At 44.9% G+C, this 23,330-nt stretch overlaps 1 long non-coding RNA gene across 1 annotated transcript in view; it reads right to left on the reverse strand.

The window, feature by feature from the left end:
* Positions 1–805: 805 nt before the first annotated feature.
* LOC122813001 overlaps positions 806–23,330 on the reverse strand; it is a 173,585-nt gene continuing 151,060 nt past the window's right edge. The window contains exon 2 of the long non-coding RNA XR_006366619.1: positions 806–1,487. This is a non-coding gene — a long non-coding RNA (uncharacterized LOC122813001). The remainder of the gene's footprint in view (positions 1,488–23,330) is intronic.

Below are 23,330 nucleotides of genomic sequence, written 5' to 3' on the forward strand. Positions count from 1 at the left end.
TCCAAGGTAGAGACATCTGCAGGTTCCATAGAGAAGAAGCATCTCGCGAAATACAGGACTCCGAATGGGTCTCAGTAGAGGCCTGCGAATCTGAAGTAGCAGTTATCAGGGGCTGCGAAACCGTCTCACTGAGTACCAACGAACTGGCGACTAGCTTAACTGAAGCATCGTCGGCAGCTTTGGACCTATGTAGTCTGTCTTTATCTTTACGTTTTTTCAGAATGTCGGTAGTCGGGTGGCTTACTGAAGCCATTTCTGGATAATTAAACAGAGTACCGAAATAGTTTGCTGCAAAAATGGACAGACGATGAATAGTTCGAGGATTGAATAAGGCACAAAACCGACAGCGAGGGACGTCGTGGTCTGGGCCTAGGCAAGGAATGCAGTACGAATGAAAATCTTTATGAGGTATTTGCTTTCCACAGGTAATACAATTGTTAACTTTTACTGAAATCGGTTTAGAGCAAGAAAAAGGATTCCCAACGGGGTACTTAGCTTTTTTGAAGACTTTGGTTCTGAAACTCGAAAACGAAAATTTCAGGGAGTCGGCCGACCGGCACTTGCGAACTGCTTCTGCTTCGGGCACCGCACGACAAGAAAGACTGATGTAATGGCATCGGCTGCATGCTTTATACCCCTGACTACCTGACGTCATGGAAGAAGAGACAGCATCCGACACAGGACCCAAGACTTTGATAATCAGGCCGGCTGAGGGCTACCTGCAGGCAAATAACCCAAATGTAATGACTTCAACAGTGAAACACGAAGAACATCTGCCCGGGGGAAAGAAACATGAATTCCAAAATTAAGGTGTTACAACTTTATTGTAAAACATATTCAAATCCCATTCTACTTTGAACAATATTTATAATATACAGACATTAAAATGAGTATCTTACAATATACAGAAATCAAACTAAATAAAATATGTAGAACAGAAAAAAAGTCTGTTGAAATACAAGTCAAAGAACAAATATTTTTTACTCAGCAACTTTACAGCTACAACCATTCTGATGGTAATAAAAATGCTGATGGAGAATATATGAATCCATGCTGTAAATCTGCTGAATTTCCACGGATCTTTTTTGTTATGCAATATTACCCTCTGCTTGTGCTCTAAAGTGCATCACAGAGTGACTTAATTGTTTTAGAAGTATTGATATTTCTGAATTAGTGAGTTGTACTGATTATGTTTTCAGAACCTAAAAAAAATATCTCAGGGCATTGAAGGTGCCTTCATGTACCATACTATCCAAAACAACAGTCCTTCCTTGTTTTAGGTTTCTGGAGAGTCTGGCATCCAGAGTGCTTAACTATTAACATGACCCCATGCAGAATCATGTTGAGAAGTGCTCTACCCTTCACCTGGATTTCAGAGTGAACTTATTTAAAAGGTTGGTAAACTAGATCTATCGTGAGTTCAAAGACCTAGAGATTTCAGTAGCCGTATTTATCATTCAGATGAGTTCTGCCATCACCACTTTGATCTAAAAAACAGAAGAAAAAAATATAGCTTACTTTTTTGTTACAGACACAGGAAATCCATCTAAAGCTGTAAATACTTCTCATATTACTCCTCTGTATTACTGATATGGGCACAAAAAATGAATAGTTTCTTAAGTGCATGCCCTGGTGTTCGATCTCAAACAAATAGTCAGCCTGATGAATATTTTGTGTTGTTTACACACACCATAAAGAGCTAACTACATCAATCTATTAACACATCATGAAGACCCAACTATATCAATCCATTGCAAGTCCTTTACATTATGCAAGGTACGGAAACACACATCAGACCTTCAAACTTCCACATGAGAACAAATCATTCTGATGTTTATCATTTAATTAAACAAGTATATTACAATTTATAACATCAAATGTGATTCAGTATAGTTTTTCTGCTTGTTACACATTAAATGTTGTGATTGGCGCAGTGGTAGCATTGTCGCCTCACAGCAAGAGGCTCTCCAGTTCGATTCTTGGCTGGAGTGCCTTCTGTGCAGAGTCTGCATGTCCTCCCTGTGTTCGTGTGGGTTTCTTCCCATGTTATAAAGACATGTGTCTGGAGTGTTTCTCCTCAGGCCTCCACCAAAAATTAGCTTCGTTCCAAGTCAGAATTTCCCGGTTAACAAATGTAAAAAAAAAAAAAAAAGAGCCAAGCTCTTTTGTCTTTCTTACAATTAAGACAATTTGATAAATGAAACTATTATCATCAAAAACCTGACTGCTGGGAACCACACAAAAGGTACTCTGCACTAAACTCTAGTTTGTGTCATAAAAAGTGGTGTGCTAAGCTGTAGGCTTCAAAGTGCCAAACTAGAGTATAATGTAAAATGCATGCAGCTTTGCACATTTTACTGAGCCTCTGTACACTATTTTTCAGTGGAGACTGGAGTTAAGGGTAACGTGAAAATTCAACAATAAAGAGGAAATTCATTACAAAATAAAAACAATCTGACCCCAAAAGCAGTTCACATAGGAAAGGGACACTAAGAAGGCTGCTATATATCCGTGTCTATCTATCTATCTATCTATCTATCTATCTATCTATCTATCTATCTATCTATGTATGTACATATATATATATATATATATATATATATATATATATATATATACACACACACACACACATATATAGATAGATTAACCATAGCTATAGAAATAAATACATAGATATTCAAGAGAAACATAAGCTGCAAACAGAATCGGTGTTACAATGAAGGATAAAAGTCTATCATGGTTAGGGGGTTTGCAGATATTCAAACGGCTGCTCAAGTATAATTCCCTGAAGTCTGCTGGAAACACAGTCCCTGTCAGTGACTGCCATGACAAATTCTGATCCCTTAGTTATGACACTGAAAGAACAGTAGAGAACACACAGAGAACCCACATGTTCCATAATGATATGTAAAAATGCTATAGGTAGCTTTTTTCCAGTTTTACTTGTTAACTGGCAAGTGAACTTTCTCATACCCTTTTCATCTACAATCAGGGACACTATGGTAAATGCAATTCCAATACACTGTGCATGGAAACTTTAGTATAACCAGTCAATCAGCATGTCTTTGGAAGGTATGAGGAAACTGAAGTATCCACAGAAAACCTGTAAACAGACATGGAGAACATGTAAAACCTGCACAGACAATGACTGGAAGTTAGGACTGAACCTGGCTCCTAGAGCTGTGGGGCAGATATTTTCCCACAAAGTGACCAGTCTGCCCATGTATTTACAGAAAGCAGTCTTGCTCAGTTCTTCTAGACTAACCTCCCAATAACTTCTGATTCACCCAAACAAAATAATTGAATACCGTATGTGTATATATCAGATAATAAATCCTGGAAGGACAAAAATGCATTGATTGAACCATTTATGATACAGTTGTCATGAGATTGTAAAGAACAAAACAAAGCTGCTTATCTCAAATGAATTCATTTTTTTCTGCAAATGTGTCAACAGCTGTAGTCATAATTTCCCTAATGACTGAAGCAGACAGAATACATAGCAAACAGTCAAGGCAATAATTTAAGTGCACTGTAATTTTTTTTAGTACTTTTAAAACTAAGCAAGCAGTTTAAATGTCCCATCACTTTTTTCTTTATTCACACTTTCTTGCAGCCTCCATGAGATGTTAACAAATTATGGGTTGTGACAGGCACCCGATAATTTCCTCCTTTTGCTTGCTGAAGTGAGTGACACTTATTTTATATATCATCGTTTATTTACACATGCAAATCATCTGCTACAGCAGAAGTATTAACAAGACTCTTCAGTTCCAAAAGGGGGGTAAGGAGGGCATACCTTCTCAACTGTTCCCGATTTTGAGCCACAATTTAGCTTTATCTGTTGCAATCACTCCTGAAACTGGTGACTGGAGAAAAGGTGGTGAATTACACTAAATAAGTAATGACAATAATTAAATTTACATGCTTATTTTACTTCAGAAAATGTATATTAATTCACATTTCCTTATTCTGCCAATGTCTCAAGTTAATAGTACTAATACTCTAAAAAATGTCCTTGTTTTGTTTCTGGATTTGTCCATGATTCATTGACAGCTATGGGAGGGAGACATTACACTTAATGATATCACTACAGAGGTACAAATGTTTTCATTCTGATGCCTCTATGCCCTACAGAACAGTGTGACAATGACATGTTTAGAGAGTATCCTATTCAGGAGAAGGACAGAACTGTTGCGAAGCAACTTCTGAGAACCAGAGCACCAACTTACTACCTACCTAGCTTAGATATCAAATTAATAATGCCATCATAAAATTAAGTTACTGTGCTCCTAATAAAATAAGCACTGGTACTCAATAGAATGGGCTATTAAGCCTACTAGTAACAAAACACAACATCCTAAATGCCCCATCTAGACAAGAAAGGTCATGACCTGAATAGGGTAAAATGCTTACTGTTTTTGGAAACCTGCATTATTGAAAATGGAAATGCAATGATGTCAAAAATACCTAACTTATGTGATGAGCATTGCTTGACCCAGTACCTAAAGTATATAGGTAAATGACAGGACCTGGAATAATACATTAACCCATCAATAGTATGGACTGGAATAAATGATCACCATTCATATGGTTACTCAAAGGCTGTGCATGTGTGCGCGTGTGCTGTTAAACAGAGGGTTATGTAAGCTACTGAACTATGAGGTGCAACCAATACTCATATATATATATATATATATATATATATATATATATATATATATATATATATATATATATATATGTGTGTGTGTGTGTTCAGCTGTGTCGTATAGGAAATGCAGGGCACGTATGGATTAAATACACACATATGTGAAAGAAAGTGTGGACAGACTTGAATGGATGAAGTTTTTTGTGGCCCTTTCATCTTTGTAGTATCTGTATAACTTTGGAAGAGAATAATAAGTTTGGGAAGTATAAGACCCGTATAGTGGGAAGTGCTTTTCATAACTGTATCATTCAGTTTAGTAGGCAACTGTGGTGGTGGAGGATGTTGCAGACTTATCAAATGATTAAAGGATATAGAAGAAACCATCTCTATAAAGAATAGTGAGCAAACACAAAACAGTCCAAAATCAAAAATGGCTCACTGCTCTGCACAATAAAAACCTTTAATGAACACCAACACACAAAAGCATTTTCACTATCACTTCTTCAGGTAAATTTGAAAATTATTTAAAACACACTCATTAAATAACATACTAGACACATGTTAATTGATATCACAGCATATCTAAAAGTATTAAAATCAGTGTAGCAACGGGTTTTAAAGAAACACCGTCATTTAAACCTGGAAACATAAGCTTCTATTTCAAGAATTCATTTAAATTCCACACACTCTGTATAATTAACATCATAATCATTTCTAGAACTGTACTGTATTATTTCTAAAACCTGAAAACAAAATTTATGTTAATTTCCTTCTTTATTTATGACGTGTACCAAGGTATTAGTATCCGTCCCTTTAGTGAGAGTTGTGGTAATTTTCCTTGTAGAGTTTCAAAAGAAGGGAGAAAGTACAGCTGTATACACTTACCATAAATGTAGGTGTTCGAGTGTATTCACTGTTGCAGTCATTACATTTAGATTATCTGCTTGCAGGTAGCCCTCAGTCGGCCTGATTATCAAAGTCTTGGGTCCTGCGTCGGTTACTGTCTTATCTGCCATGACGTCAGGTAGTCAGGGGTATAAAGCATGTAGCCAATGCCATTACATCAGCTTTTCTTGCCCCAGATGTCAGGTGCCTCCATAATGGGAAGCAATTATATACCAAGTTACACCTCCAACAAAAAGCAAATACACCAGAAAGCTTAAATACAGTAAATAAGAAAAGAGGTATAGTCAATAGAAGTCAGGGGGCTGGGGGGAGGGTAACCAGGATTGCAACAGTGATATACATTTATGGTAAGTGTACACAGCTGTACTATGTTCTTCGTGTTTCAAAGAGAGCATTAGGACCAGCAATTAGGCTCTGCAAGACTGCAGTGGCAAAACCAGCTCTGGATTTAGAAAAAATGGCAAGTGGTAATGCTTGCTGAAGGTATGTACAGAACTCCACGTAGCAGCTTCTAGGATGTCCCTGGTAGGAACACCTCTGAGAAGGGCTGTAGAAGTAGATGCAGCCCTGGTGGAATGGGATCTTATCCCCTGTGGGGTAGGTTTTCCATGGTGCTTATAGCAGAAATGAATGCAACGGCCTATCCACTTAGAAATGGTTTGCTTTGAAACGGCCTTCCCCTCTACCCCTGCAGCAAAGGCAACTAGCAGGTGTTCAGATTTCCTGAGAGGCTTAGCCCTGTCCAAATAAAATCTAAGTTGTCTGTGCACTTCCAAGGAGTGCAGTATTCGTTCTCCTTTTTTCTGTGTATTAGAGACAAAGGTTGGCAAATTAATGGACTGATTAAGGGCCACACTGGATACCACCTTGGGCATAAAGAAAGGATTGGTCCTGAGGGACACCCTGTCCGCATGAAAGATGATGAAGGGCTCCACTGCCATGAGGGCCTGTAATTCAGACACCCTTCTTGATGAAGTGATGGCTAGAAGGAAGGGTGTTTTCCAAGAAAGGAATTTTGACTCTGTAGTTGCAGCTGACTCAAAAGGAGGTAGAGTGAGCTTTTCCAATACAAAGTTAAGGTCCCAGGCTGGAGTAGGTGCTCTCCTGGGTGGTCTTAAATTTTTGGCCCCTCTGAGGAATTGTTTCAGCAGGGGGTGAGAGAAGAGGGGTGGCTCAGTATTATAATGTGCTAAAATGGCTGAGGCATGAATTTTAATAGAAGAGAAGGAAAGGCCCTTGTGAGGCATCTCTGTTAAGTATTAAAGAGTATGCGGGAAACTGGGCACCGTTGTGCCCATCCCCCAAGTCTGGCTCCAGGAACACAATTTTTCCACTTTTCGGCATAGGATTTTCTGGAACTAGGCCTCCTTGCCTCCAGGATGACATCCAGCACTTGCTTGCTGAGGAGTGGTATTGGAGAACTCGGGTAATTAGCCAGGCTGCCAGGTTCAGGGTTTGAAGCTGGGGGTGCAGAATCTGGCCCTCCTGCTGGGACAGCAGGGAAAGGGTCTGAGGCAGGTGCCATGGTTCCAGCAGTGACATACTGTGCAAGAGGGGGTACCAGTGCTGGCGTGGCCAGTCTGGTGCAATGAGTATTGTCCTTGGTTTGTCCTGTTTGATCTTTAGTAGAACTTTCGAGAGGAGAGGCAGAGGGGGAAAGGCATAAATTGAGAGGCTTTCCCAGATGAAGGACAAGGGCATCCACTTTCCAAGCTTGTCTTTGGGGAGTCCTTGTGCAGAATTTGTCCAATTGGTAGCTCTGAGGGGAGGCAAACAGGTCCATCTCTGGGCTCCCCCATTTGTTTCTCAAAATGTTGAACATCTTTGGTTCCAATTTCCACTCATGTGGGTCCATGTCATTTCTGCTTAGGTCGTCTGCCAGTGAATTTAGCTTGTCTGGCAAGAGTTGAGCTTGTAGGTGCACTTGGTAGCTCAATGCTGTGTTCCACACAGCCATGGCTAGTCTGCAGAGAGGGTATGAGTGGGTTCTCCACTGCTTGTTTATGTACCACATAACAGTGTTGTTGTCCGTCTTTACCAATAATTGTCCTGGAAGAATGTGGTCCTTGAAGGCTGTCAGAGAATTCTGTACAGCTAACACTTCTTTTTGATTGATATGCAGGTGCATTTGACTCGGGTTCTATTTGCCCTGAATGCACTGCCCTGCCAACTGAGCCCCCCATGCATAGTCTGATGCGTCTGTTGTTAGGGTTTGGGTGGCCAGGGAGTAGAGTGAATGGCAGTCCCTTGTTGTGGTGGCAGGCCTCTGCCCACCAAAGGAACTCTGACTTTATACAAGGAATGATAGGAATCATTGATTCCAGGTCCTGAGAATGTTGAAGGCTTTTTAGATACCATTGTACTTTCCTCATATGCAGTCTTGCATATGGAATTAGTAGAATGTAAGAGGCCACGAACCCCAGGGCTTGAAGTATTTTCCTTGCAAATAGCTGGGTCTTTGTGGCCAGTAGTTTGAAGTAGGCTGTCAAATAAACTTGTTTCTCTGGCGTGAGGTAGGCCATCTGGGAAGTTGTATTCAAGCTTGCTCCCAGGAATACAATTTGTTGGCAGGGTACTAGGTGGGATTTCCTTTCGTTTATGGTGTACCCCAGTGAGGTTAGCAGTTTATTTACAAATACCAAATGATTTAATAGTATGTCCTGGCTTTCTGCCTGAATTAGACAATCGTCCAGATATGGGTATATTTGAATATTTCTTTGCTTGCAGAATGCAATGGCTGGAGCTAGGCACTTTGTGAATACCCTGGGCACAGGAGATAAGCCAAAGGGCAGTGCAGAAAACTGAAGTGCATGTAGCCAGCGTAGGTATTTTCTGCAAGATTACCTTACTGGGATGTGCAGGTAAGCCTCCTTTAAGTCTAATGTTGCCAACCAGGCATTTCTGCCTAGCATGGGAAGCAGCTGATGAAGTGCTAGCATTTTAAATTTTGGGATTACCAAAAAGGTGTTTAGGAGAGACAGGTCCAGGATAGGACACCAGGAGTTGTCTTTTCTGGGTACCAGGAAAAGTCTTGAGTAAAAACCTTGTCCCCATTCCTCTTCTGGGGCAGGCTGAATAGCCCTTATACTTATAAGAGAGAGAACAGCCCTGATACTTATAAGACAGAGAACCTGCTGTTGAGCCTCTGCCCACTGATTTAGGGGTAGGTCTGGCCAACTGTTTGGGGTTGGTAAGGTGTGGAAGTGGAATCTGTATCCTTGGGAAACTATATTTAAAACCCATTTGTCTTGGGTAATGAGTTCCCAGTTTTTTGCATGCAGGGCGATCTTTCCCCCTAAAGGAGCAGTCAGTTGAGCAGGGCTTGGAAGGTTTAAGGTTAAGTCATTGTGACAGTTTACCACAGGGGGGTGTATTACTACTTCCAGCTTTGGAAGTGGAAGCCCCTCACTGCTTAGGCCTGTAAGTACCTTGAGACTGTAGCCTAGGTGGTCTGCTGTTCCTGGGTTTGGACTGAGAAGGCCTGGAAGAGACAAGAAAAGACCAATTCTTAGAAGGCCAATGCCTACTAAACCTAGGAAGCTGTACATGCAGGAACTCTAATAGTTTGCATAGATTTAGCTTTTTCCTCCATCTTTTTAAGTACTACTTCTGCTTTGTTTCCAAACAGGCGGTCTTGGTTTAAGGGAGCATCCAGTAATTTAGCTTTAACATGATCTGGCAAAGTTTGCTCCTTAAGCCAAGCATGCCTTCTAAGAACAATCCCAGTGATAGCAGCTCTGCAAGATGCCTCTAAGGAGTCAAAACCCCATTGCAAAGTATGTTTACCAACTTGTTCAGCAGAATGCATTAAATTATGTAATTCTTTATTTTCAGCACAGTCAGGAATCAACATCATTTTCTGTTTAAGTAATCCAGTAATATGCTGCTGATACTTTAACATATGAACCTGGCAGTTGTTTAAGGCCCTAATGGCCAAAGTAGCAGAAGTGTATACCTTCTTACCCCATCTGTCCAGGGCCCTGGAATTTCTATCAGAGGGGGTAGGGTTTTTGAAATGGTCTCTGGGTCCGCAGTGGGATTCTTGAAGAGGAACTTGTGAGAATCAGGTACTCTAATACCTGTCAGGTTTCCTGGGAGCTGGAAGTAGAGTGGTGCTAGGCTAGATTCCAAGTAGGCATCATCTACAATGTCCAGTACAGGACACATAGCTAAAGGCCTGTGTTGAGGTAGGTGTAAGAATTCCCTAAGCCTCTTTTTGGAGTCAGATTAATCCTGGCTTTCCCATCGGAAATGCTCCCTAAGAGTGTGCAAAGTTTCACCAAAAGAAAAATCTTCGGGAGGGGAAGCAAAGGGTATGGAGTCCTCTGCATCAGAATCCTCATAGGTAGATAAGGTCATCAGAAGAAACAGAAATTTCAGAATCCTGATCAGAAGAATCAGAAGGAAAATCAGTTCTAGGTCTCTTGGAGGGAGAAGGCTGGCTTCCCCTAATTAGAGTAATAATGTCTTCAGCCATTCTTATCATTTGTTTTTTAGGCATATGGGTGGCCTGACCATGCGGTTTGGACATCGGTTTTCTAGGCATGGATCAAGTTTTAGGCCTTGAAGAAGAAGAAGATGGCGTCGGTTTGATATGCAATTCCGTAGGACTAATTGCACCCTCAGAAGCCAGTGCCTGCACAGTGGCCCCGGACCCATTCAAGTTAGAGACATCCACAGGTTCCATAGTTGAAGAAACATCTTGTGGCATACAGGACTCCGAATGGGTCTCAGTAGAGGCTTGCAAATCTGAAGTAGTGGGTAACAGGGGCTGCGAAAGCACCTCACTGAGTACCGGCAAACTGGCAGCTAGCTTAATGGAAGCGTCGGCACCTTTGGACCTATGCGGTCTGTCTCTGTCTTTATCTTTACATTTTTTAGGAATGTCGGTAGTCGGATGGCTTACCGAAGCCATTTCTGGATAATTAAACCAAGTACCAAAGTAGTAAAAGCAAAAATGAACTGACGATGAATAGTGCAAGGATTGAATAAGGCACAAAACCGACAGCGAGGGACGCAGTGATCTGGGCCTAAGCAAGGAATGCAGTACGAATAAACATCTTTATGAGGTATTTGCTTTCCACAAGAAATACAATTGTTAACTTTTACTGACATTGGTTTAGAGCAAGAAACAGGATCTCCAACGGGGTACTTAGCTTTTTTGAAGACTTCGGTTCTGAAACTCGAAAACAAAAATTTCAGGAGTCGGCCGACCGGCACTTGCGAACTGCTTCTGCTTCGGGCACCGCACGGCAAGTAAGACTGATGTAATGGAGTCGGCTGCATGATTTACACCCCCTGACTACCTGACATCATGGAAGATGAGACAGCAACCGATGCAGGACCCAAGACTTTGATAATCAGGCCGACTGAGGGCTATCTGCAAGCAGATAACCAAAATGTAATGACTGCAACAGTGAAACAAGAACAACATCCACTGTTGCCTAGGCCAAAAGGTGGTCACCATTACTGTCTTTGAAGAGTACTTCTGGATCTTTGGTAAAATCCTGGAAATCAACAGAAAGGGTAGAAAAGCACAGAAGAATATTCCTGTCTGTGAGAATGAGAAAGCATCCATCTTCCAGACCTGACTGGAAAGAAACCTGGAACAGCATTTCTTTTACAGTTTATTCCAAAAGGAGGCAAACCGATCAATTTGAAGTGTTTCTCACAGCAGGATGAATTCCTAGAAGACCCCTGGGTGCAGTTTCCATTAGTGAGGGTCTATCATGAACAAGCTTAACTTGCCTGCTATACTGTTTTACTTTGTTGGAACATATGAAGCCTGAAGATTCAAAATGAGTAGACTTGCTATCTCCTGGGCAAGTCTGTAAAACGAGTAAGATCTGGTACCCTTTGTTTGTTTATGTACCATATCTGAAAAAAGAGAGTTGTGTACTTACCATAACTTGGCATCTGTGCTATCCAGTGTCATTATTCATCACCGATGGGTCTTGGATTTGACCTCGGATCCATGAAAGCAACTTCTCAGACAGATCCAGAACTCAAGCTCCTCCCCGTCTCATGATCCCTTGCCACCTTCTAACCCTCAGATTGAGTTTGCTAAATTATAGAAACGCAGAAACAACTGCACTAGAAGGTCAAAGATTTTTCTCACTCAATATAAGCCACAGTAACCTCGCCAGAACTCCCAGAAGGAAAGGGGAAGGAGGGCGGGAATGTGATGAATAATGACAATGGATAGCACAGATGTCAAGTTATGTTAAGTATAGAACTCTTTATCTGATGCTGCCCATGTCATTATACATCACCGTTGGATTAGAGCCTCCAGCTACTATGTATCCTGGGTGGCCTCAAGGAAGTATATGCCAGAACATGGAGGAAACAAAGGAAGCCATGTTCCTAGACAGCAAGTCCAATTTGTAGTTAGAAATGAAAGTGTGTGGATTAGACCAAGTCACAAAAGCACAAATCTCATCAAGGGAAAGTCTAGCCAAGAAGGCTGATGATGTAACAACAGACCTAGTAGAGTGGGCCTTAACTGGTCTGGATAATTCTAAATGCTTACTAGCATAAATGAAAGAAATATAACTAGCAATCCACCTAGAAATAGTCACTTTGGAAACTGCCTGGCCTTTTCTGTTTTGAGAGAAGGCCAAAAAGAGTTGGTCCAAATTTCTAAATTCCTCAGTCCTTTTTAGATAAAATGTAATTGCCTGTGAACGTCAAAAACAATGCAAGATCCTATCCTTATGAAAAAATCATGAACAGAGGCTTAATGCACAGAGCTTGAAGTTCCGAGACCCTCTTGGCAGAAGTAATGGCCACTAAAAAGGCCATTTTCCAGGAAAGGAATTTAATGTCACATGAACCAGCTGCCTCAAAAGGTTTTTGCGTCAGGGACTGCAGCACCAAGGTCAAATCCCATGCGTGGGAAGGATCCTTAATAGGAGGAACAGGCTCATCATTGATATGGAAATTAGAAATGGCAGCCAACTAGAGCTTAATAGTAGAAAAACCCACCCCACCCTGAAAAAAGGGAAGACAAAAAGAAAATATCAGGAATAGGGGCTGAAAAAGGATCCAGATTTTGTTGTTTGGTCCAAACAGAAAACCTTTTCCATTTACTGGAATACACCTTCTTTGTAGATGATTTTTGAGAAGGCAAAATAGCACTCCTCACCGGGGAAGGAAGTCTGAACTGCGAAAGGATTACTGGAACAGGGGAATGGGAGAAACCATACGGTTAGACAAAGGGTCCGGAGATTGGGAAGGGGAAGCCCCCAGGGATGGGATCTAGTATCCAAGGAGGATACTTCAGATGAGATCTCAAGAAGGAGAACCATGCCTGACAAGGCCAGAAAGGGCAATGAGTATATGAGGAGTCTTCAAGCGACAAACTTTCTGAAGGACTTTGGGTATTAAGGGAATGGGAGGATAAGCACAGAAGAGACCCAGAGGCCAATCGTGAACTACAGTGCCCCTGGCTGATTCCCTTGATGGGTGGATCAGGGCAAAGTAACTGCTGCATTTGAGGTTGACTGGGGAGGCAAAAGGATCACAGCAAGGTTGACCCCAAAGATTGAAGATTAGTCTTACCACTGATGGATTCAGGGACCACTTGTGAGGACTCAAGATGGACCTGCAGAATCTGTCGGCTAACATGTTGGAACTCCTGGGTATATGAGTTGCAAGAAGAAAGCGTCAAGAAGAGACTGCCTATTCCCCCACTCTCATGGCCTCTCTGCACAAGGGATAAGACCGTGTTCCCCCTTGCTTGTTGAAATACCAGACAACAACCATGCTGTCCATCTGAACTGCTATGATCCCCAAAGGGAAGCATTCCTGAAAGGCTTGCAACCTTTGAAGGGCTGCTCTCATCTCCAGGACGTTTATGTGGAATTTGGTCTCTGTGGGGGACTGTGACTTGAACTGTCCCGCCATGAAAATGCCCCCCACCCCCAACAGGGAGGTGTCTGTGTTTACTGTGACCTTGGGCGGGGAAAGACAAAATGGCTTGCCTAGACATAGATCCCGAGACTGAAGCCACCAAGCAAGATGCTTCCTGCACACTTGAATCAACTTTATGGTCATGGATATGGGCTGAAACAGAATGGACCACTCGACTGCCAGGGTCCACTGGAGAACTCGCATGTGACACCTGGCACAAACTGAATGGCAGCCGCCATCGAGCCTAATGTTTGGAGGATTGAGTGAACCAATGGACCTGCTAGATCTAGCAAACGAAGGACTTGATCTTGAATCAGCTGAACCCTCTGGGGTGTCAGTGCTGCAGTCTCTGATACCGTATCCAGTTGGACCCCAATGAACTCCAGAGTCTGGCTTGGAACTAAACTGAATTTGGGAAGATTCACCATGATGCCTAAAGACTGGAAAAGACTGAGGACATACCTGGTGGCCAGAGACAGTCAATGTCTTGTGGGAGCCGCAAGGAGCCAATCGTCCAGGTATGGAAAAACCTGGAAACCTTGCAGCCGGAGATGAGCTGTCACCACTGCCATACATTTGGTGAACACCTGGCGGATGTGGTGAGTCCAAAGAGTAGGGCTCTGAAGTGGTAATGATTAGCCCCCAACTGAACGCACAGTTGTCTCCTGGAGCATCTGTCAATCTGTATATGATAGTACATGACCTTGAGATCCTCTAAGCACATCCAACTGTCCTTGCGCAGGAGAGGCAGAATGGACTGAACAGTGACCATCTGGAACTTGGACTTCTTGACAGAAAGATTTAGCTCGCTGGCATCCAAAATCAGACGCAGGTCCCCTATCTTCTATGGCACCAAAAAAAAAGAAAGAGTAAGTTCTGGACCCTCGCTGGCAGGGTGGAACGTCTGGGAGAAATTTCCGAATTGGAGGGGGCTGAGAGAAGGGAATGGAGTAACCCCTGGAAATAATTTTTAACACCCACTGATCAGAGGTGAGACTTGTCCAGGCTAGTGGGTAAAGTGAGAGTCGGCCCCCGACTGCCTCCAGGGCAGGACAGTCGGTCAGCATCTCAGGAATGCTGAAAGGGTTTCTCCGAGAAGGGGTCACGGGACCCCTGGTCCTGTGGACCCCCCTCTGCCCCTGGGGTAGCATCTGCCATTGAATTCCTTGCCCCGGCCTGTGGAAAATGATTTCTAGGGAGCATCCTGAAAGGAAGATTGTGTCCTCGGGAACCAAAGATTCTTACTTCCGCTCTGCGTCTTAGGAAAGGGCAGCTGGGTAGTAGAAACCTTGATCCTACCGCAGAAAGTCTTATCTTCCTGTTCACTATGGGTTAAGGTTTCCTTAACAGACAGTCCAAACAAGGTGGAACCATCAAAGGGGGCATTGGTGAAAGACTCCTTAACGGGTTTTGCAAACCTGCAAAGGCGAAGCCAGGCATGTGGTCAAACAGCAATGCCGGTGCCTGCCACTCAAGAAGTGGCCTCCTCAGTATTGGAGATCAACCAAATTGAAGCATTAGCTACAGCCTCAGAGAGACTAGTTTGAGACTCTTTGGAGGCAACAACTCTGACAGGGAAATGGTAAATTCCAAGACCAAATCCCTCTGAAGCCAGGTAAAATGGACCAAGTAATTGTTGGCTCTCAGTCCAAAAGTAGCTGAGGCAAACACACATTTTCTGAAAGGGTTGATCGCCCGGGACTCCCTGTTTTGGGGATGGACAGAGGAGCTTTGCTCAGCTAGGTCCTTCTTAGTAGCAGAGGCCACCACAACGGCATCGATGGGTACCCCTTTGCTCCAAAATGTTCTATCCTTGGGAGGACTGAGGAATTTGTCAGGTTTTCTAGGCACAGGTTTCACTGTGTCCATCTCCATCCAAACCATGCTGGCGATAAAGTCCACAAGCTCATCAGCAGGGGGGAACCAAGTTAGAAGATGGGCCCATCTTGAAAGCCTTCAGGAACACAGATTCCTCCAAAGATGGGGTTGGGGAAGACCAACCTCTTCTCTGCTTGAGAACTTTGAGGATGTCCCCAAAGGAAACTTCCTCAGACGGAAGTCTGGGGACCCATCTCCCTCCTCAAAATCTGTGTCCTCAGTGAGGGACTCTCTGGGGGAGTCCAAGTGCCTCCTCTTGCACATTCTCTTCCAAGGGGGTTCCTTCATGGGGGGCTCAGGGGAGGACTCAGAAGAGTACCCCAAGTGGGGCAGTGCTCATCTGAAGGTGCTCATGGGAGGGCTGACCCTGGATGGATGATGAGGCCTCAGCATCCAAACCCGACAGAGGCTGGGGAGGACCTAGAGAAAGAGGAGAGGTAACTGCCAAACTGGAGAAGGTCCTCTCTACTGCCTGGAAGACCAACAGACTGGACAATGCTCCCCCCAGTGGCAGGGGCCACCTGGGAATGGAGGATGGACCCCAACCCAGCACTGAAGCCACCCGACAATACTGGCCCGAGCTGTCCAGCACCAAAGCCCCAAAGGGAAGGCTAGTATCTGAAAAACCCAGACCTGAACCCATCCCCCTCCCCCAGGGAACTAGCACCAACTTTTTGGAGGCAAAGAGCAGCCTGGTCCAAAGGCAGCAGAACAGAGCCAGCTAGGGACCCTGACGGTGTAGAGAAAGGGGGAAATACCCGAAGCTGTCGGCCTCTCACTAGAAATCCCCTGGTCCTGACATTCCAAAACCTGATGGATTGGAAGAGGACAGCGAAGTCCTGCAGATGGAGAGGGTCCCCTAGACACATGGGCAGGGGACGGCAGTAAGCCCAATTCTATTTGGGCCATGAGGAAACTCCTCATCAAATTATCCATATCCAAAGAAAGGAGACATCTGGGGGATCTGGACGAGGCTGATGAATGGCCAGATCTAGCTGGGGATCCGACCATGGATCACACCTCCTTATGGTCCCAAAAAGGGTATCTTCTCAGAGTCAGATATGACTTCCTGGATGACCAAGAAGGAGAACTCTTAACAATGGGATCTGACAGAGCTGTCGGATCCGACAGCCTAGTGGGATCGAAGCTTTGGACGTCATGCCAGATGGATCTGACAAACAAGTTGGATCCGGGGACGGCTTACGCCTGCTCAGATCCGAAGGCCTCTGCTCCACCAAGGCCTTGGATCCGAGGACCTGATCTAAGTCTCTTGGAGAGGCTGATCTCAGATCCGAAGTCGAAAATGCTGGACTCGGATACAAGGATCTGCGATCTGAGAGCCTCGGCTTCTTAGAAAGAGAAGACCCCCTCAAGGAAGGAGAAGGCCTCTTCTTGGGCTACTGAGAGGGCTTGGAGGGAGAGTCCAGTGGCAGAGGACCACCCTGAGCCAAACCATTCAGTAAAGGCATATTGCAGTGACCCATGAAGGCCCTGGGGTTTAATGCATCACAAATGTAGCATTCAACCTTCTCGTTGTACAGGTGTCTGAAGGGGATCAGAATCCTATCAACCATAGGGTGAGGTGCAGAGACTGCAACTGTGGGTGAATCTATGATCCCTCGTGCTGTGTGAGAAGGTCCACTGAGGGGGGTAATTTGTGGTGATTGCCCTTGGACAAATGAAGGAGAAGGGGGAACCAGTGCTGTTTTGGCCAGTAGGGAGTCACCAGCAAGATTACTGGTCTGTCCTGCTGAAGTTTCAGCAGCACCTTTTGAATCAATGGGAAGGGGGGGGCATACAGAGATTTCCCCTTCCAAGAAATTGAGAAGGCATCTGTTGCCAGTGCCTTGGGGTCTGGTGTCCTGGTGTAGAAGCCAGAAAGTTGCCTGTTGATGTAGGAGGCAAACAGGTCTAATTAAGGTGCACTGCAGCGGTGGATCAGATCCAGGAAGACATTTCTGTGAAGCATCCATTTGTGGTTGTTTGTGATGGTTCTGCTGAGATAATCTGCCTGGGAGTTGTGAAGGGAGGGGATGTAAACTGCCTGCAGGGTAATCGCCTGTGAGGTGGCCAGCTCCCACACCAGCTGAGGTAGTCTGCAAAGAAGGAAGGATTTGGTCCCTCCCTGTTTATTGAGATACCACAGGACAGTGGCGTTGTCTGTGAAAATCTTGAGTGGGCGCTTGCTTGAGGTAAGGTAGGAAGGCTTGTAGAGCAAGGAGGATTGCCCTCATCTCTCTGACATTGATGTGCTCTAGTTTGTGTGTGTTTGGCCACAAACCCTGCACATGTCTTTGGCCTAGAGTTGCTCCCCAACCCAGATCTGAAGCCTCTGTATGCATGATCTGTGTGGGTGGGGGTGGTTGGAGAGGGAGGCCTGGGTTGTTGGCCACTTGTACCAGCCACCACTGAATTTCTTGTTTCAAGCAAGGTAGAAGGGGGACCCTGAATTACAGGAGATAGGAATGTTGGGTCCAGATTGACCGAAGTTAACATTGTAGCTTTCTCATGTGCAGTCTTGCTAAGGGGAGCATGGGTATAGTGGCTGCCATGTGACCCAAAAGTCTAAGGTACTGCTTGCTGTCAGTTCTGATGCCTGGAGGACGCAGAGCAGGTGTTCTGTCAAGGATACCACCATGTCTGGTGACAGGAAAGCCTTCATGAGGTCTGTGCGAATCCTGCACCCCAGGAAGACAATGTCCTGTGAGGGCTCCAGGTAGGATTTTGGGAAATTTATCCGAAATTCTAGAGACTGCAATAGGGACAGAAGAAGCTGAGTGTGAAGAAGGAGGGTTTTCTGATGGTCTTCCTGGATCAGCAGGTCATCTAGGTAGGGGGACTATTTGGATACCCTTTGTTCTGCAAAAAGCAATGACTGGAGCCAGACATTTTGTGAATACCCTGAGTGCAGTGGAAAGCCCAAAGGGCAAGGCAGAGAATTGAAAATGGGATGAGCCTGCCAAAAACCTCAGGTATTTCCTGAATGTGGGCTTTACTGGGATGTGCAGATTAACATCCTTTATATCTAGGGTTGCCATGAACCCTTGGGGCAGGAGCAGGGGAAAGAGGTTGGGGAGAGTGAGCACAGGTTCATAGGCTGGTACTAGGCTATCGGCCCTAGGGTCTATACAAGCCTAGCCATGACAATTCCCTGGTTGTTTATACCCACAGTGTTTACTTCCCTGGACCCCTGTCTATTAGGGTGACTGATGTGATTCCCAGGGTGAATTTCCTATCTCCCATCCAACTGTCAAGGTTCCTTTTGAAGAGAGTCAAAGAGGCACTCTGCTTGATATGTATGGGCAGTCTATTCCAGAGTATGGGGAGCCTCTGGGTCAGGAACCTATCGCTCCAGCATGTTTTGTTCATTAGGATGATGAGGTTTAGTTCCCTGGAGCATGTGGCTGAAGGATTGGGATTTCTTTAGGTGGAGCATGTCCAACAGCTCAGGGTTAGACATAGCCTTGTAAGTCAAGCAGAGGTTGCCTCCAAGTTGGCGATATGCGACAAGAGTATAGCTGGAGTTTTTTAGACGATCGGCATAGGGCATCTGCTTTAGGCCTGTGATTCTTTTAGTGAGATATTTCTGAGGCTTTTCCAACTGTTGCAGATGTCTTGTGAGGTACACACCAAATGGGGCATTGTACTTTATAATGGGTCTAATGGGGGATGAGTACAGTGGGACAATAAACTCTTCCTTTCTGGATGAAAAGCCCTTTGTGATGAGATGTGCCACATACAAGGATTTTCTCACTGTTGTGGCAATGTGGTTATCAAAAATGAGACCACTGTCCACCTGTGTTCCTAAGTCTCTCATCACACTTTCAGTGTTTAGAGTACTGCCGCCTATGTGGTAGTTCATGGGTACGTGTTTTTTCCCAAAGGGGATAACTAAACATTTCTTGGCATTGAGCTTGAGTCCATGACTCTGGCACCAAGCATCTGTTTCTGTAAGGCCCTTTTGTAGGATATCTACATCATTTGGGGAATCAATAATGGCTCCCAGTTTGTAGTCATCTGCGAACTTTGTTAGCCAGAGTCCCTTAGTGTTGGCCTGTACTTCAGAGAAGTAGATGCCAAACAAGAGCAGTCCTAGGACTGAACCCTGAGGTACTCCACTTGTCACTTGTCTGTAGCTGGATCTGGAATCAGTGTGTGTTCTGTTAGTAAGCCAATTGGCAACCCATCGAGTGATGTAGGGATTAATGCCCAGCTTGGTAAGTTTATCTATGATTTCAGAGTGGGGGATGGTATCAAAGGCCTTGGCGAGGTCCAGATAGGCTATGTGGACCGCCTTACCCTTGTCCACAGCTCTAGAGACTGATTCAAAGAAATCAATCAAGTTGAGGAGACAGGATCGGCCCTTCACGAACCCGAATTGGGTGGGGTCCAATGTTTGAAGGTTGCCAGTGTCCTTGTTTATAAGTTCCATGATAAATGTCCAGTCCATGTCAGACTCTAAGCCGGTCACGAGCAGTGTCCCACAGGGCTCAGTCCTGGGCCCCCTCTTGTTCGGCATTTATTTTTATGAAGTGCAGGCAAACATAGGGGGATTGTGGCTGACGAAATTTGCAGATGACTGCAAACAGGGCACCATAACTGACACTCCATCAGACACAGACATCCTCCAGAAAGGTCTCATAGAAATGGATAACTGGTGCCAGAGCCATGGCCTTAAGCTAAATGCCAAAAAATGTATAGTCATACCCTTTGGGAAAAACAAGGTAACCCCTAATTACCACATAGGTGGTAATCCATTAAACACGGAAGAAGTTATCAGGGACCTGGGGACCCAAGTTGACAGTAACCTCTCTTTTGACACTCACATTGCCAAAGTGGTTAGGAAGACCTTCTACATTGCCCACCTGATCATGAAGGGATTCACATCCAGATCAGGAGAGGTCATTGTACCCCTGTACTCTTCACTTATCAGACCAATGATTGAGTACAACGCCCCATTCGAATGTACCTTATCCGACACCTGCAGCAGTTGGAAAGACCCCAAAAGTTCCTCACCAAAAGGATAAAGGGGCTCAAACATATGTCATGATGCCCGACTGAAGAAACTCCATCTCTATTCAGTCGCATACCATCTGCTCAGAGGTGATCTGTGCCTGACATACAAGGCCATGTCCAACCGAATTAATGGACATGCTCCACCTCAAAAATCCAAATCCACCAGAGCCACGAGCAAGAGACTTAAACCTCAACACGGATATAAATAGGACGTGCTGGAGGGACAGATTCATCACCCAGAGACTCCCTACACTATGGAACAGAATCCCAGTCCATGTGAGGCAGAGCCCCTCACTGACTCTGTTCAAGAGAAATCTTGACGAGTGGATGGGAGATCGTAGATTTACCCCGGGAATCATCTCTGTATTACTCCTGGACAGAGGCACAGCAAACTAATGGGTATAGTATTCTCATCCTAAGGGGTGGTAAAAGCCACACACACTCTGGCTAGGCTTATAAATGCCCTAGGGCAGATAGCCTAGTATGAACCTATGAACCTATGATAATGCGCTCCATGGCCTTGCAGACCAGGCTTGTCAGACTGATGTGGAATCCTGAAGGTGGGGGCCTTTAGAAAAAGGTTGAGACATGAGAGATCTAGTATGGGTCTCCATGGTCCATCCCTTTCTGGGTACCAGAAAAATTCTGGAATAGAATCCTCTTCCTTTTGCTCCAGTCAGCACGGCTTGCAGTACAGGTTGCAGGAGGTGAAGATGACTGGTGGGGGGCTAAGGAGTGCCCTTTCATACTGGGGGGGTGATCCAGGTCATAAAGTAACCTTTCTGGATGATGGGATGATGGAAAGAACCCATTTGCCTAAGGTAATGTGGAACCATACAGGGAAGACAGTGAGAGAGATGGGTAGACAGGGGTAGGAGGGGTTGGTAGTAAGGCTGGCAGGAGGTTGGATGCTACCTGCCATATCTTGAAAGGGAGGCCTCTGACTGGGGACTGGAGAAGCTCTAGCCAGAAAGGGCTGTTTTCTAGGAGGTCTCCTGTGCCTGGAGGGAGCTATAGGGCGAGACTGTCTCCTTATGAATTGAATTTTGGCAGGGTAGTTCCTATAGAACTTAGGAATGGGTGAATCTAGCAGGTGTTTCAGGTCCTACATTTCTTTGCCTTTTTGCTGTAGAGGCTTGAAGAGGTCAGCTACTTTAGTGCCACACAAGGCAGAATGATCTAAAGGGGCATCAATAAGCTTTGCCCTGAAGTCGTCAGGCAGGGGCTGTAGATGTAGCCAAAAATATCTCCATAAAGCAGAAGTTGATGCACCTGACCTAGATGAGGCTTCAGCTGCATCATAACTGCACCTTATGGAGTGTCTGTTCACCTGAGAGGTGAGAGCTGGGAGGGAGGACAGAGAGGCTTTGGCTGCTCAGTCTGGGATGTCGGCCAATTCCTTGGTGGCTTTGTCCAGTAGGGCTAAGAAGTACTTGGCCATCTGAGACTGGTAATTTGTAACCCTGAAAGACAGAGTGGCAGAACTGTAGATCTTCTTGCCCAGACTTCCATTGTCTTGCTGTCCTTGTCAGCTAGAAGTATGGTTGTAGTAGGCAGAAGTTTGGAAGCCCTATCAGTGGAAATAGAAACAGTGGCTGGGTTAGCTGGAGGACATTTAAGTAGAAATTTCTCTGATTCGGGAACTTTGTACAATCTGTCAGACCTGCATGGGGCAGGAGGTTGAGTCAGTGTTAAGGGATGCTGAAGAAAAGACATCCAGAAATGCCAGCAGAGGAGGGACAGCGGATGAGGTTATAGAACCTCTTCTAAAGCCTTAGTCATGTCATTGGATTGCCACTTAAAGTGGTCTTTCATTTTGCAGATTGCTTGCCCGAAGGGTTAAATCCTCAAATGGGGAGTCAGGGTCAATGGACTCTTCTTCTGAACAGCCATATCCCAGGGGAGAGGGGATCTGTGAAGTGTAGGAGAGGGAGTCCTCTGAGGAGGAGTCAAAGTTCCTCTTCATCTCGCCTTACAGTATCTGAGGTTTGAGGCCTACGACTTAAGAGTGGAGGGACTATGCTAGGGCTTCCTACTGAGGTATGGCGTAGGGCCATGAAGGCATTGAATAGGCTTTGCCTGAAAACTTGCCAATCCAGTGTGCTTCCAGGTGGTGGAGAGAGATGTTTGGTCTTTTGTTTCTTCTTAAGAGGCCTAGCTGGTGTCTAAGTAGGAGAAAGAATGGACCAAATTGGCGGAATTCAATGGGCCCACAGAGCGCGCTGGTTCCCCTACAGCGTCTGAGGCAGACGTCGGTAATGCCGCTACAGACGTGCCATCCACTTGGGATTGTGCGGCTTCCTTGTAAATACCCACTTTATCCTGTCTGGCAGAAGCCAATTCCTCTGCCAGGTCGATGTTGGCCACAGGTGAGATATGGGCAGTAGAGGTGCAGCAGAAGAGGTAGGCCGCATGGATATGGCCCTCTTCTTAGGCGGTTCTGTTGGGACATCAGAAGCGCCTTCCATCCCTAAAGCAAGTTGCTTTAACTGCTGGTTCTCTAGGTAAAGATTCAGAGCGTGCAAACGGTGACGTAAGGTCTTAGGAGCAAATGCCTGACAAAGAAGGCAGTTTTTGTGATCATGTTCTTTACCCGAACAAAAAAGGCACTGATCGTGGATGTCTTTGTGGGGAATCTTTTGGCCATACTTACACTTGCCCCTTCCGGATGACATGAAAGTACAGTTTTGTACCTACCATAAATGTAGATGTCCGAGAGGAATGCATCTGCAGTCTTTACAAATGGGTTGTCCTGTCGTCAGGCAGCCCTTCGGTCGGCCGGATTCCAAAGTCTGGGTCTGGCTTCGGCTGGTGTCGCACTTCACCCGACGTCATTGCGGCAGTTATTCGGGTATAAAGGCATCAGCCGACGCCATTTTCCTCAGTGTTTCTTGCCCCAGATGCCAGGTGCCCTCTTGGATGGCTAAATTTGGATAAATGCCAAAGTTTCCAAATAGAGAGCAAA

The sequence above is a fragment of the Protopterus annectens genome, chromosome 1.part1 (genome assembly GCF_019279795.1).
Source record: "Protopterus annectens isolate FY-2018-M chromosome 1.part1, PAN1.0, whole genome shotgun sequence".
Taxonomy (NCBI): Eukaryota; Metazoa; Chordata; order Ceratodontiformes; family Protopteridae; genus Protopterus; species Protopterus annectens.